The sequence below is a fragment of the Tupaia chinensis genome, unplaced genomic scaffold (assembly GCF_000334495.1).
Source record: "Tupaia chinensis unplaced genomic scaffold, TupChi_1.0 Scaffold144576_1, whole genome shotgun sequence".
Classification (NCBI taxonomy): Eukaryota; Metazoa; Chordata; class Mammalia; order Scandentia; family Tupaiidae; genus Tupaia; species Tupaia belangeri.
Genome location: NW_006204436.1, coordinates 31,604 through 46,628, shown reverse-complemented (window position 1 = coordinate 46,628; position 15,025 = coordinate 31,604). Strand labels below are relative to the sequence as shown.

At 38.4% G+C, this 15,025-nt stretch overlaps 1 protein-coding gene across 3 annotated transcripts in view; it reads left to right on the top strand.

Moving 5' to 3' along the window:
• The first annotated feature begins 9,331 nt into the window (after positions 1-9,331).
• Positions 9,332-15,025, top strand: part of LOC102487553 (zinc finger protein 25) — a 27,904-nt gene continuing 22,210 nt past the window's right edge. Inside the window, exons 1-2 of one of the 3 annotated variants that reach the window (XM_027767748.1) lie at positions 9,332-9,425; positions 13,020-13,117. The gene's annotated coding sequence lies outside the window, so the exon portion shown is untranslated. Of the gene's footprint in view, positions 9,426-13,007; positions 13,118-15,025 lie in introns of those variants that run through there. The other 2 variants (XM_014583692.2, XM_014583693.2) reach the window with 2 other exon arrangements.

The window sequence follows — 15,025 nt, the reverse complement described above, 5'->3', positions numbered from 1 at the left end:
TTGAGATAGTGTGAGAGGAGGGTGGGAAATAGCAGAATGTGAGAAATAGGTGTGGAAAATACACATATGAAACTAGAAATGGAAAGTTATTGAAGATAACATGTATGATTAAGCCACTATGCAGCATATTCTGGACAGTAAATCACATTTTGTATGCTGTGACAATGCTCAGTGAATGAATATAGATTAATTAATTAAAAACAAAAAAATTAAAAAGTGTAAGAAAAAAATCATAGTGGCAAAATTTAATGAGATGCAAGAGGAAAGACAATGAAATCCAGGAGATGCAAGAGAAAAGAGAGAATGAGCTATAGATGAGGAAGTCTTTCTATGATTTGAAAGAAGAAATAGACATCATAGAAAAGAATCAAATGGAGCTATTAGAGATGAAGGCTGTAATACAGGAAATCAAAATATCGCTTGAAAGTATTAAAAACAGATTAGATCATGAAGAAGATTGAATCTCAGACATAGAAGATGAGACCTCCGACCTAGAAATAAACACCAAAAAGATAGAGAAAATAACCAAAATGATAATATACGAGAAAAACTACATTCCATTAAATGTCCAAACATTCAAATAAATGGTATCCTCAAAGGTGAAGAAATTAAATGGACCAGCAGTTAGCGTAATGGCTATGTAGCTGAACTCCCAAGTAGTTGACTGCAGTTTGAGTGCTGGACCCAGTGGCTTAAATTCATGCCGGGCATGTGTGCATGCATGCCCAAGATCCTGTGAGGAGAATGGAGGAGAAGGGATTGCAATCTGGCAACCCCCCTGGAGGGTGATTTCTAGCTTTCTGTCTCTCTGTCTCTCTCTTTCTGGAGCATGAACGTGCACTGTAGCAAAAACCTCTCAAAAAATAAAAAAGAAAGAAAGAAAAGAGGAAGGAAGGAAGGAAGGAAGGAAGGAAGGAAGGAAGGAAGGAAGGAAGGAAGGAAAAAAGAAGTTAATATAATAAGGGCACTGAAAATCTGTTTCATGAAATCTTGGAAGAAAACTTTTTAAGCCTAGAGAAACAATGAAACATCCAGATCCAAGAAATAGAAAGTACCCCAAAAAGAATCAGCGCAAGATCTTCTCCACGGCACATCATAGCCAGACTAATCAAAACAACAGACACAGACAAGATACTGAAATTTGCAAGAGAGAAACATCAAGTCACTTACAAAGGTTATTCCATCAAACTAATATCAGACCTGGGACCAGCAGTTAGCGTAATGGCTATGTCACTGGACTCCCATGTAGTCAACCGTGGTTCAATTCCCAGGCCCAGTGGCTTAAACTCACTCCGGGTACTTGTGCCTGTGTGCCCAAGATCCCGAGAAGAGAATGGAGGAGAAGGTATTGTGGAATGGCCATCCCCCCATGGGGGATGATTTCTTGCTTTTTGTCTCTCTGTCTCTCTCTGTCTTTCTGGCGAGAGCACATGCCCTATAGCAAAAACCTCTCCAAGAAAAGAAACTAATTATCAGACCTCTCATTGGAAACAATGCAAGCAAGGAAAGAATGGGGAAATATATTCCAAGTGTTAAATGAAAAACATTTTCAGTGAAGATTACTATACCCAGCAAGATTGTTCTTCATATGGGAAGAAAAAAATAATAAAATTCTAAGATAAACAAAACCTGTAAAAACAAAAAATGAAAAAAAGCAATATTACAACAGACACAATAAAAATAAAAAACATCATTAGAGGATACTATAAAGCAAATATATCCCGACAAACAAGAGAACATGTATAAGATGGACACATTCATGAACACTTATAATATACCAAGATTGAATCAGTAGGACAGAGAAAGCCTGAATAGATCCATAACAAGCAATGAGATTGAATCACTAATACATAAGTGTCCAACAAAGAAAGCCCAGGTCCTCATGGCTTCACTTCTAAATTCTACAAAAATTTAAAAGAAGAGCTAACCCTCATTTTACTCAAATTATTTCACAAGATCCAAAAAGGAGGAATCCTCCCAAATTCATCTTATGAAGTCTCCATCATTCTCATTCCCAAAAAAAGATAAAGACATGACAAAAAAGAAAAGTACATACCAATATCTCTGATAAATATAGATGTTAAAATCCTCAACAAGATATCAAATCATTTCCAACAACATATAAAAAATATTATTCAATTAGTCAACATGACAAGGTAGGCTTTATTCCAGGGATACAAGGGTGGTTCAACATATACAAAACCATAAATGTAATAGACTATATCAACAGAAAGAATGATTAAAAAAAAAAACCCATACGATCATTTCAATTGATGTCAAAAAAGCATTTGACAAAATACAACATCCCTTCATGAGTAATACTCCTAGCAAAATCGACATAGAAGGGTAATTTTCAACATAATAAAAGCCATACATGAAAAACCTTTACCTAACATATTTAATGGTAAAAAGCTGAAATCTTTTCCACTAAAAACTGGTACGAGAGAAGGTTGTCCACTTGCTCCACTCCTTTTCAATATAGTGCTGGAAATCCTAGCCAATGCAATCAGAAAACAAAATAATATAAAAGGCACTCAAATAGGGAAATAAGAGTTGAAATTACCTATATTTGCAGATGACATGATGGTATACATAGAAGACCCAAAGGTATCCATGAAAAAACTTCTCAAAGTAATAAATGAATATAGTGAATGGCAGGGTACAACATCAACATCCCAATTCTATAGCATTTCTGTGGATGAACAACAAAGTGACCAAGGTAGAACTAAAGACAGTATTCCATTTTACCTTAGCCACAAAAAGTATTACACCCAGGGGTAAAGTACATAACCTAGGAACTCAAAGACCTTTACTATAAAAACCTTGAAAATATATCAAAAATACACAAAAAAAGTGAAAGGACATCCTTTCTGGAGAGTGAACGTGCACTGTAGCAAAAACCTCTCAAAAAATAAAAAAGAAAGAAAGAAAAGAGAAAGGAAGGAAAGAAGGAAGGAAGGTAGGTAGGTTGGTTCCTGGATTGCAAGAATTAATATAATCAAAATGACAACTCTTCCTAAATTAATCTACATGTTTAATGCAATTCCAATCAAATTACCAGAGACATTCTTTACAGATTTAGAAAAGACTATCATAGAATCTGTCTGGAATCAAAAAAGACCCCATATTGTCAAAGCAATTATGTGCAAGAAGAGTGGAGTGGGCGGCATCTCACTCCCTGACCCCAAAATATATTATAAAGCTGTGATAACCAAAATAGCATGGTACTTGCACACACACAAAAAAAAGCCATGTGGACCAATGGAACAGAATAGAGAGCTCAGAAATAAACGGTAAAATTTACAACCAACAGATTTTTGAGAAAAGGTACTAGTCAATCAGTGGGAAGAGGAAAACCTCTTGAGCAAATGGTGCTGGAAAAACTGGGTATCCTCCTGCAGAAAGATGAAACTGGATCTGCATCTTTCACCATTAACAAAAATCAACTTGAAGTGGATCAAAGATCTAAACCTAAGACCTCAAACTATAAATCTACTGGTGGAAAATTCTGAGGAAACTCTTAGATCACTGGGTAGGCAAAGACTTAAATAAAATTCCCAAAGCACAGGCAGTAATCCCAAAAATAGACAAGTGGGATTACACCAGATTAAGAAGTTTCTCCACAGCAAAAGACACAATAATTAGTGTAAATCAACATCCCTCGGAATGGGAGAATATTTTTTGTAAATTATGCCTAAGATAAGGAACTGATATCCAGAATACACATAGAACTCAAGCAGCTTAACCTCCCCATCCCCCCATAAATGATTAACCCAATTAAAAGTGGGAAAATGAGCTGAACAAAAAACTCTCTAAGGAAGACATATGAATAGCCAAAAAACATATGGAAAACTGCTCAACATCCTTCATCATAAGAGAGATGTAGATTAAAACAACAATGAGATATCACCTAACCCCTGCCATAATGGCAAAGATCAAAAATACAAAAAAGGCTTGTGGTGAAAGGGGAACTCTCCTACATTGCTGGTGGGAAGTAAATTGGTTCAACCACTCTGGAAAACAATACAGAGGTTCCTCAAAGATCTACAAATAGAAATACAATGTGATGCAGCAATCCCACTTCTGGATATCTACCCAAAGGACAGGAGAATGCTCAGTCAGAAAAGTGCTTGCACATCATTGTTTATTGCAGCACTATTTACAATTCCTAAGACATGGAACCAATCCAAATGTCCACAAACAGATGAATGGATGGAAAAAGTGTTGCACATATACTCTACTGAATACTACTCAACCATAAAAAGCAACAAGATCCTGGCATTTGATCGAAAGTGGTCAAATATGGAGGATCTCTTGTTGAGTGAAGCAAGCCAGGATATCAAACAAAGATATTGCATGTATCCACTTAATATATACTGACTATCCATACTTTATGGTAGAAATTGAAATAATAGAGGGAATAACAGAAGTGATAATAGTTATGGATGCTAATTATTTTTTAAAACAGTCAATCACTATTTCTCATTTTGCTTGTAAAAAGACTTTACCCATCATGAAATACTTCTCAGACCAATCCAGTTGAGAATACTATACATGTCATCATCAACAGGTAATAAGCCCCCATATCTGCTTCTCACTAATGTCCTACCTCTCTATTGTTCTCTTGCTATCTTTCTCTATCCTCTTCTCTTAACCTCAGCACTGTCTACTTCTTGAGTTCTTCTTATGTGAAATCACATGTAGAAAAGATATTGAATGATGAAGTGGGGAGATTAATGTCTCTGTATTGACTGACATGCATGGCATTCCCTTTTGAAAAAGCAATGTAATACACTGTAAAGTTCTATGTAATCCAATGTAATATAAAGAAGATTATGATGATAATAAAAATTTTTAAAAATTAAAAAAAAACAACAAAAGAAACAAACAAACAAAAAAATAGTTACGGATGCTTGTCCCAACCCGCGGGACAGTCAAACAGGTTCCCTGGGGGAGGGAGTGAGAGATGGGACAAACACACGCACACACAATACGAGGTGTTGATCAAGTCGTCTTCTTCCGTCTACTTCCGTTTATTGAGAAAAATGGCGAGTTATATACCACTGGTGGGCACCAATTGGCTGCCCGAAAGGCAAATGAGATAGAACAGCATGAACCAATCATTGATGTGGGTGGATCTCTCCCGTTGCCTAGAAACCCAACCACTTCCAGGGAGAATGGTTGGTCACAAGATTTCTGAGAGATGGTTTGCTCAGTGAGGAAGTGAAGCCTAATGGTTTTCAAGATGGTGGATAGCTCAAGATGGCGGATAGCTCAAGATGGCTTCAGTATGCAGTGCTTGCCACAGATGCTGAAGACAGTGTGGAACAGGTGGGGGCGGGGGAGAAGGGAAGAGTACAGAGAAGAACAGCAAGAGAACAAATAGAGAGGCATGACATTTGTGAGACACAGAAATGGTTTATTATCTGTTGATAACATGTATAGTATTCTCAACTGGACTTGTCTGAGAAGTATTTCATGTTGGATAAATTCTTTATATAAGCCAAATGAAATACAGTGATTGATAGTTTACAAAATAATGAGAATAAATAATAGTAATAATCTGAAAAAAATGATGATAAGCTATTTCATGATGATGGTGATGTGGATAGTAATGTCTTTGTCTTGACTGATATGCATGGTAATCATGCTGGAAAAAGAAAAGTAATACACTGTAAACATATATGTGATTCTGTGTAATATTAAAAAGGTTATGATAATAAATAAAATTAAATAAAAAGTTTAAAAAATTGAATAAACAAAATAGAAAAAAAATAAAGAGGAGCCATTAAAAAAAGAATAAGTGATTACATAACTGCAAGTAAAACTCAAACTGTAAACAAAACAGCCTCCTCAAAAAGCTGTATATTCCAAAGATACCCCGCTAATATTTCTGATCCTTAAAGCTCTCATGAAACTTTGGGACATACACATCAAAAGTTTGTTGTACATTGTGCTTCCTTAAAATCATTACTGTGGGGACCAGCAGATGGTATAATGGTTATGTCACTGGACTCCTACATGGTCGACCATGGTTTGAGTCCTGAATCCACAGGATTGAAACTCAAGGTTGGGCTCATTTGCTTGCATGTTCAAAATCCTGAGAGGAGAATAGAAGAGAAGGGATTGTGTCATGGCTACTCCTGGCCATGGGGTGATTTCTTGCTTTCTGTCTCTCTAAATCTCTGGCAAGCACCTGCACTCTATAGAATAACTCTCTATAAAAACAAACATTTTTTTCTATGACTGTGACATCTGTCATGAAGATCCTGCATCTTCCCTTTGATATCAGTGCCTTCACTTTACTTTGTCCATTGGTAGCATTATGTTGTTCTCATATTCTTCATCCTTGCATATGTGTCAATGTTTGTACACTGGAGAAGTTGGTTCTAGTACTGGTTCTAGTCTTTGCAGTTTGGCCTAGTCTGGGACATTAGAGATACCCCAGTACTGGAAAAGACTAAGTGAGAGGATCCCAAAGGCCTCCAGAGCCTCCATGGACCTAACTGTGGGAGAGCCCTGCAATCCTCCCCCCCCACACACACACACATCCTAGTATAGGATATTTCTGAGGCCCAGACAAACTACAATTCTCAAAGGAAGGAACTTCTGGGCCCCAATCAACTACAGCATGATGCTACATTGAAAGCAGACCCACTGCCAAACAGACTCTACCCCAAGGGCCAACAATGTCTGTATCTCTGAATCCCAAGCTGACACGGTGACTGAAGCACATACACCTGATTAGACTAAGAGGTATAGTTGTGACATATTAGGGATTGTGGGAAGATGCCTACGTCCCAAGCCAGAACAGAAGGGCACAATTTCATCCCTGTAGGGCCTCTGAAACATGTTACTCACTAGGAACTTCAAAGGATGCCTACTATGAAGAGTCAGTACAGATATAAGTAAAAAAATATATTTACATTGTAAAGAAATGCATACAGTTACCTTTATTTGTAGATGACATAACCTAGCATTTAGAAAGTTATTAAAAAAACTCCCTACAAACTTATCACTATTAATAAGCAAATTCAGGAAGTAACAGGACATAAAATCAATATATTAAGATTAATCATATTTTTATTTTCTTTTTCAAACTTTGCTAAAGGACATGTGTACTCACTGGAAAGAGAAAGAGAAAGAGAAAGAGAAAGAGAAAGAGAAAGAGAAAGAGAAAGAGAAAGAGAAAGAGAAAGAGAAAGAGAAAGAGAAAGAGAAAGAGAAAGAGAAAGAGAAAGAGAAAGAGAAAGAGAAAGAGAAAGAGAAAGAGAAAGAGAAAGAGAAAGAGAAAGAGAAAGAGAAAGAGAAAGAGAAAGAGAAAGAGAAAGAGAAAGAGAAAGAGAAAGAGAAAGAGAAAGAGGAAAAGCAAGAAGAACCCCACATGGGCCATGGTCATGCTACAATCCCTTCTTCCTCACTTCTTCCTCCTGGGATTTTGGCTGTGCCTGCTTATGCACCCAGCATATTTCTCAAGCCAGGTCCAGGGCTCAAATTGTGAGGCCAGCCAACCAACAGGCCATGGAGCTGGTCCCTTACAAATAATTTTAACAAATGCAATATAAATTTTAACATTAAAAACCACACTACAGTGTTAATGTTTGAAACACCTCATGATAATCTCTGAGCCTCCTTTCCATGTCTCTGGAAATTTTATCACCCTAGGATGAGGAAAGATATTGTACTCTTGACCTTTCTGTTACTAGAGGAGAGCCACAGGTGAGGTCTACCCACCCAAATGTGTATTATTGTCTCCATTTTTATAGATGTAAACCTGAAGCCCACAAAGAAACAGAATGATACCTATATTTCAGAGAGGGGAATGTCAGAGACTGATTCTCCCCACTCACCCCCTGCCAATAATCTTGTATTCAAAAAATCCCCCAATATCATACCAAGAGGTATTTAAGAGAAAGACCTAGGATCCAGGGGTGTGAGGAAGGGTGGCTAGGGATTCAAAACTAGGAGATGAGAGAGTACTGTGAAGATCAAGACTAAGTTCCTTGGGTCTGTAGAACAGAGTCACCAAAAGATAACTGCAGATTCAGAGAAGACAGAGGAATGTGAACAAGCCTGAATATATAACAGACAAAGCAAGAACTGGCGATAGATCTTGAACAAGATCAAGTTCCTCACAACCTTTATCTGACCATCCCCAGTCTTAACCCACTTTTCACCCTACCCTCCATTTCATCATTTCACTCAAGTCCATATCAACCATGATCAATCAAGATGGGTATTTCCATGTTTGAAGAGAAACTCGGTGGTAACAAAAGCTCTGTGAAATCTCTGTGCAAAAGTCCTTGCCTGGTTTGTGGGAGAGAAAGGTCAATAAATCAGGTCCGTCTCTCTCTCACACATACAGACAAGACACAGAATAACTAAGTAGGTTTTCTAGATAAATCATGGGAGCTTTCGGGCAAATGATTACCAGACAGTAGAAATATAAACAGACACAAGACTGTGAAATGCACCTACCCTTTGACCCTGCTATCTTTTTCCATACATACACTAGAAGAGGTTTCCAACTGTGATAGTCAGTGAACACTCCAAACTTAGCTTAGAGGGTGAGGACAATCATATTTTGGTAATCACAAGAGTTACCCAATTAATCATTTCCTTGTTAATAAATTTTAAAAAAACACATTATTTTTCATGCTTTAGGATGCACGTGCAAAAAATAGATGTGGATTCTATCACAGCAATAACTATAAAAAAACAGCAGTTACTTATGAAGATCATTGATAGGAACCAGCAGTTAGCGTAATGACTATGTCGCTGGATTCCCATGTAGTCGACCGACCGTGGTTCGCATCCCGGACTCGGTGGCTTAGAACTCACACCGGGCACGTGTGCCTGCATGCCCAAGATCCTGAGAGGAGAATGGAGGAGAAGGGATTGTGGCAGTGACCATCCCCCCTGGGGGGTGACTTCTCGCTTTCTGTCTCTATGTCTCTCTCTCTCTCTCTCTCTCTCTGTCTGGCGAGCGCACGCGCCCTATAGCGAAAATCTCTGAAAAAAAAAGAAAGAAAAAAAATCATTAAGTAACCCGCATGCGAATTGTTGCATTATCCCCGAAATGTCAACCGAAATGTCAACCCAGAATTTGATAAAGAACCAGAATCATACCTCTCAGTCACCTGCATAGAGACCATTCCACCCCCCACCAGGTCTTGATCTCCTGGTAACAAGACGCTCTGCTGAGAGAGCACATGAACTCACCCTTGGTGCCTACACAGAATCGCAGAGCCTCATGGGAAATGTAGTCTCTCCGCCTGTGACGTCATCAGTGCAGGACAGCGAAGACGGCTCTTCCGGGTTCTTTCTGCGCATGTGCACCTCCACTGATTTCGCTGTGTTGGGGATGGAAGGGCAGCTCTTCTGAAAGTTCTCTGCAGGACGTGGAGTGAAATTTGTTTCTGAAGGTAACTTTGAGAGTGAAAGAAGCTGTTGTGGTTCTTGGGGGACACTGGGAGTGCAAGGGACCCTTTCTTGGTGGGAGTAGGAACGTGGGTGGATGCCAGGTGGGGGAGGTGTGGCTCCTGACGGAATGTGCAGCCCCGGTTTGGGCCGTTTTCCGGAGAGCGAGAGCTGAGCTTGCAGGTCCAGGGCGGGAAAAGAGGTGAGCTGGGCTTTGCATTCAAAAATGGTTTGGTCAGAAGTGAATTTGTGCTTGAGAGGAGAATGGAGGAGAAGGGATTGCGACGTGACCATCCCCCTGGGGGGGGTGATTTCTCGCTTTCTGTCTCTATGTCTCTGTCTGGCGAGCGCACGCGCCCTACAGCGAAAAAAAAACTCTCTAAAAAAAAAAAAAAAAAAAGAAGAAGTGGGCTTGTGCTTTAGGTGTACAAAGGAGTTGCAGAAGCTCCAGAATCTGGGTGATCCAATCCAAGATGACCACGGGGTGCGGAGGGAAGAGGATGAGGGAGAGAGCTCCGTAGACAGCTGGAGCCTGGTGGGTCGGGCGGGAGGGGGGCAGTCAGCAGTGAGTTTGTTTTCCACCTCTGCCACAGGAGCCCATCGCTGCCCTGTATCTCACTCCGTTTACCTATCTGTAATAGCGTATTTTTAATGCTAGTAAAATACAGGTTCCTGCAGAAGTACTGGATTTTTTACAGAGAACAGCTTACTGAGGCAGTTGTGTTTGTGGATTGTCTTGGTTTGTTTAAAGAGGTGAAGCTTCTGGTTCCCTTCTGCACTTGTGTGGCCTGTCTAGCACTCCTGTGTAAGTTTAAAGAATTTTATGCAAAGACAAATCCCAGCCTTCAGGGACAGTGATTTCTCTTAGGGAGCTTGGAATACTTGATGATGGTACTGTTTTCTTTGGATTAAAGTCAGTGTTACAACGTTAAAAGGAGGGCACCTTTTGCATCGGAATCTCACATGAAAGAATACCCCTATGACCTGACCTCTGTACTAGTGCTTCAGAGCAGAGGCAAAAGAGTCTGGAAAGGGAAAGATTTTTAGTTTTCCATGGCCCAAGTAATTACTGTTCCTACTTCCTCACGTGGACAAAATTTCGGTCATGTTACCTTCTCCTGAAGTAGTTAACCACTGGATGCCATTTGGAGGTTTGGGAGAACTTACAGAAGGCAGAAGGTGGTAAGATTGAGATGGATCAGCAAGACCCTAGGAAATGTTAAATAGTAGAGAGGGCTTTCATAGAAAAACAGTTAACACATCTCTAATACAAGTCTAGAACATTAATGTTAGTGGCACCATGGTTCCAGAAAGGGAGCCTGGAGAATAGAGTTAAAATGAAAATCCCACCAGAATAAGATATTCTAGTAAACAGAAATGGAAACCTCAGAGGTGACGGCTTAGGAGAACTCAAAAGTAGAATGCTCCAAATATTGATTTTCATTAATGTTTTTCACCAATCCAGGAAAATAATAAGAGTACTGTAAACATTCTACAGCAACTGAAACCCAAGCTGTAAAAACTCATGGGAGCTTGGAAAAGCCCCGTCTCTGCCTTAAGTCCCAGGAGAACTTCACAGTCCCTCCAGACTGAAAACCTAGCCTTGTCTCTGTCCCAATCCCTCTTTCTAGGAAGTGCCTCCTGGAGTCTGTGCTGACCCCCATACTGTCCCCAAAGCTCTCTAGGGGTGTGGAAAGACCAAGCTCCTAGAAGAATCAGGACTAAATAAGGCCCAGTATTAAACGTGAGAGGTATCACTGGGCACAGAATTTGGGAGTCTTGGTGGGCAGAGTGGTTGCTTCCCACTTCCCATGGTCCCACCTCAGGATTTTTGATGGCAGCAGTCAGGGAGCACCACTTTCTCAGTACTCTATCTTTTCAACTCTAGTCTTTATTATTTCTTCCTTTTTGTTTTATTTTCGGGAGATTTATTTAGTTTCTCCTTTATTTCAATTTCTTAAGGAAATTCGTTTTAAAGTATTGACAATACAACTATAAATTTCCAGCTAAGCTGCATCTCTTTAGTCTTTAATATTCGTATATTGTATTTTTATTTTCATTCATCTCAAAATGTTTTCTCATGTGATTTCTTCTATGACCTACTGGCTATTTGAGAATAAGTTTGTCCATTTTTGTCAACCTCTCAAATATTCTTCTGTTACTGATTATGAGTTTTAAATCTGCTGTGATTAGAGATCGGATTTGGTAAAATTTCAGTCTTCTTAATTTACTGAAGCTGTTTTTTATTTTATTTTATTTTATTTTATTTTTGAGAAAGAGATTTTTGCTATAGGGTGTGTGCATTCAGAGACAGAGAGAAAGTGAGAAATCACTCTGGGAGATGGCCATGCCACAGTCATTTCTCTTCCGTTCTCTTCCTAGGATTTTGGGCCTGCATGCACACATACCTGGCGTGAGTTTAAAGTTGTTTTTTGTTCAAGTTCTCCTTATTCTTTCCTGTCTTTTGCATAGTTCTTCTGCTAATTATTGAAAGCTGGATATGGATGTCTTCGAATATTAGGAGAGTATACCTTTTCCTTACCTTTTTTTTTGTTTGTTTGTTTAATGTGGGGCTTTTTTGCTAGGTGCATGTTATCTCTAATTGTTGTCATGTTTGCATTGACCCTTGTATCTTTCTTTTTTAAAAAATTATTTAACTTTATTTTTTATTATTTACTATTTCCAGAGAGAGATACAAACAGAGAAAAGGGGGGAGGGAGTGAGATTACAAGCCTCCAGGTCTGGGACTCAATCCATGTCAGCCATGTGGGAGTCCAGCACCCTTAACCACCATGCCACCTGCTGTCCCCCTGACCTTTTTATCTTTGTAAAATGTCCGTATTTATTTGTAATAATTTTATTTCATTACAGTTTTAATAAAAGTATGATTTCATAATGATAAAATATGATGTCCAGCTAATGTCACTCTGTTATGGTTCTTTTTACATGTGTTTTCCATTTTTTAGTTATCAGACTGTTTGTATCTTTGAAATTAAAGTGTGTATGTTTTCTTGAATTCAGTGTGACCGTTTGTACCTTTGATTATATTATTTAATTGATGTACAGTTAATATAATTCACATAGTTGAATTTACATCTGTCTCTTTATTCTTAAATGCCACTTACTGTAAATAAACAATTCTTGTTTCTTTTTAAAATTTTTTTATTTTATAATTTTGCCAGAAAACATGTGTGCTTATCACTGGAGAGAGACAAAGGAAATGATAAGGTACTTCCCAAGGGGAGTAGTCATTCCACAATCCCTACTCCTCCATGTCTCTCTCCTTTCAGGATTCTGGGAACAGATGCAAACACACCCAGCATATTTCTCAAGACATTAAATCTGAGACTTGAGCCATGGAGTCATCCTTGTGGGATCCTGCTGCTTTAATCACCAGCCATAGGCTGGCCCAACAATTCCTATTTTAGTATGAATTTATCTATGGGTTTTGGTATATTATGGTCCCTTGGTCTTTGTCTATTTTACTGTAATTTGGTTTCATGATATTTTACTTGTAATATTAGTTACTTTCATTGCCTTAATTCAGAAATTGTTTACCTAATTATGTATATGTATTTTGTGTTCTCGATAAACTGAAGAATTTCTTGGTCCATTTTTCCATGAAAAGAAAACTTACTGGAATTTTGATGGGATATCATTATAAGTGAATTTTGGGAAAATGATCATCTTTGTAAAGGTGAGTTTTCTTAATCTCTGTATATGGTGTGTGTAATAAAGTCTTTTCATGTTCCTCTATAAATTTTTATTTTCTCATATAGTCTACATACTTTCATATATTCTACATATTTTCTATTTTTTTTAAATTTTCTATATATTCCTACATTTTTTCATATATTCTACATAATTTTTAAGCACCTGTGAAGGGCCAAGTAGGTGATGTGGTGGTGAAGGCAGCTACATCCCACATAGCTGACTGTGAAGTTCAAACCCTGGACGTGGCACCTTGAAAACCATGCCAGACTTGTTTGTGCATGTGCAAAACCCCAGGAGGATAATAAAGAAGGGATTGTGGTATTGTCAATTTTTCCCAGGGGATACTTCCCCTGCCCCCCCATTTTTCTCTGTCTCTCCAGCAAGTACACATGGCCTGTAGCTAAATTTAAACAAAGCAAAAACATGCATATGTGTGATATATCACATGTCAATTTCATGTAACGTATATTATGTTTCATACTATTTGGGTTTTTTTGGGAGAAGTTTTTGCTATAGGTCGCGTACGCTCAACAGACAGAGAGAAACAGAGAGATAGAAAGCGAGAAATCACCCCCCGGGGGAGATGGCCACGCTGCAGTCCCTCTCCTCCATTCTCCTCTCGGGACCTTGGGCATACATGCACATGCTCCTGGCGTGAGCACGCACGCACATGCGCCTGGCGTGAGTTTTAAGCCACCGGGCCTGAGATGCAAACCGTGGTCAACTACATGGGAGTCCACCGACATAACCATTACACTAACTGCTGGTCCCTATACTATTTGTTTTAATTAGACCTATAAGACTTAGAATATGGCTAACCTCTAGAAACCACTTCCCCTATGCTTTCCCATTCATCTTTTCCATGATGACTTCCAGCCTTCTCCCCCTTGGTTTCAAATGTTTGGACTTATGAGCTCTTATCATAGTACATATATGTGTGCCGTTCTTTGAGTTTATCCCTTTGTCATGTGCAAGGAGATTGTAGTATTACTGTATATTATATGTAATGTATATTTTAATTATATGTAATGTATATATATATAATTCTTTCATATCATGTATTTTCCATTTCCCAAAATGTGTGTAACTTTAGTTCTGAGAGTTCAGTTGTTTTGCATGTTTACTGGTACTTTTATTTTGTTAAGAGAGATTTTACCTGTAGGGCACTTACCAGAGAGACAGAAAGTGAGAAATGACCCCTCAGGGGGGATGGCCACGCTGCAATCCCTTCTTCTCCATTCTCCTCTCAAGGTCTTGAGCCTGCATGCAATACTTGCCAGGCGTGAGTTTTAAGCCTCTGGGTCCTGGACTTGAACCATGGTCAACTATGTGGGAGTCCAGCAACATAACCCTTGTGCCACCTGCTGGTCCCTACTGGTACTTTTTAGTTTTCTTTATTTGATGTCTTATTTTGTATTTTTCCCATTTACTAAAGATATTAAGCATGTTTCATACATCTATTGAACATTTAGAAATTTCCCATCTTAAGTATCTGTTCAAGCATCTTGTCTACTTTTTTTTTTTTATAAGGTCTTTGTTTTTGCTAATTAAAAATATTTATTTACTACTTGGGAGGTGGAGGTAGGAGGATCATGAGCTAGTTAGACCCTGTGTTTTAAAATAATTTTTAAAAATAAGTTTGGTTAGGTGTGAGATCACTATTTTCTCCCATTCTGTTGCTTCTCTTGGCATGCTTTACTGTGCCATTTGATGAATAAAATTTTTATTTTGATGTAGTCCAATTTAGAAATTATTTAAAATATCATTTTGCATAAAGAAATAATTTCCTGTTCTGTGACAACTACTGAGATTTGTATTACATGTTTATATATGTATTGCCTTTGGAAATATATTATGTGGCATGAACCACATTAAGATTTAGTATCATTCT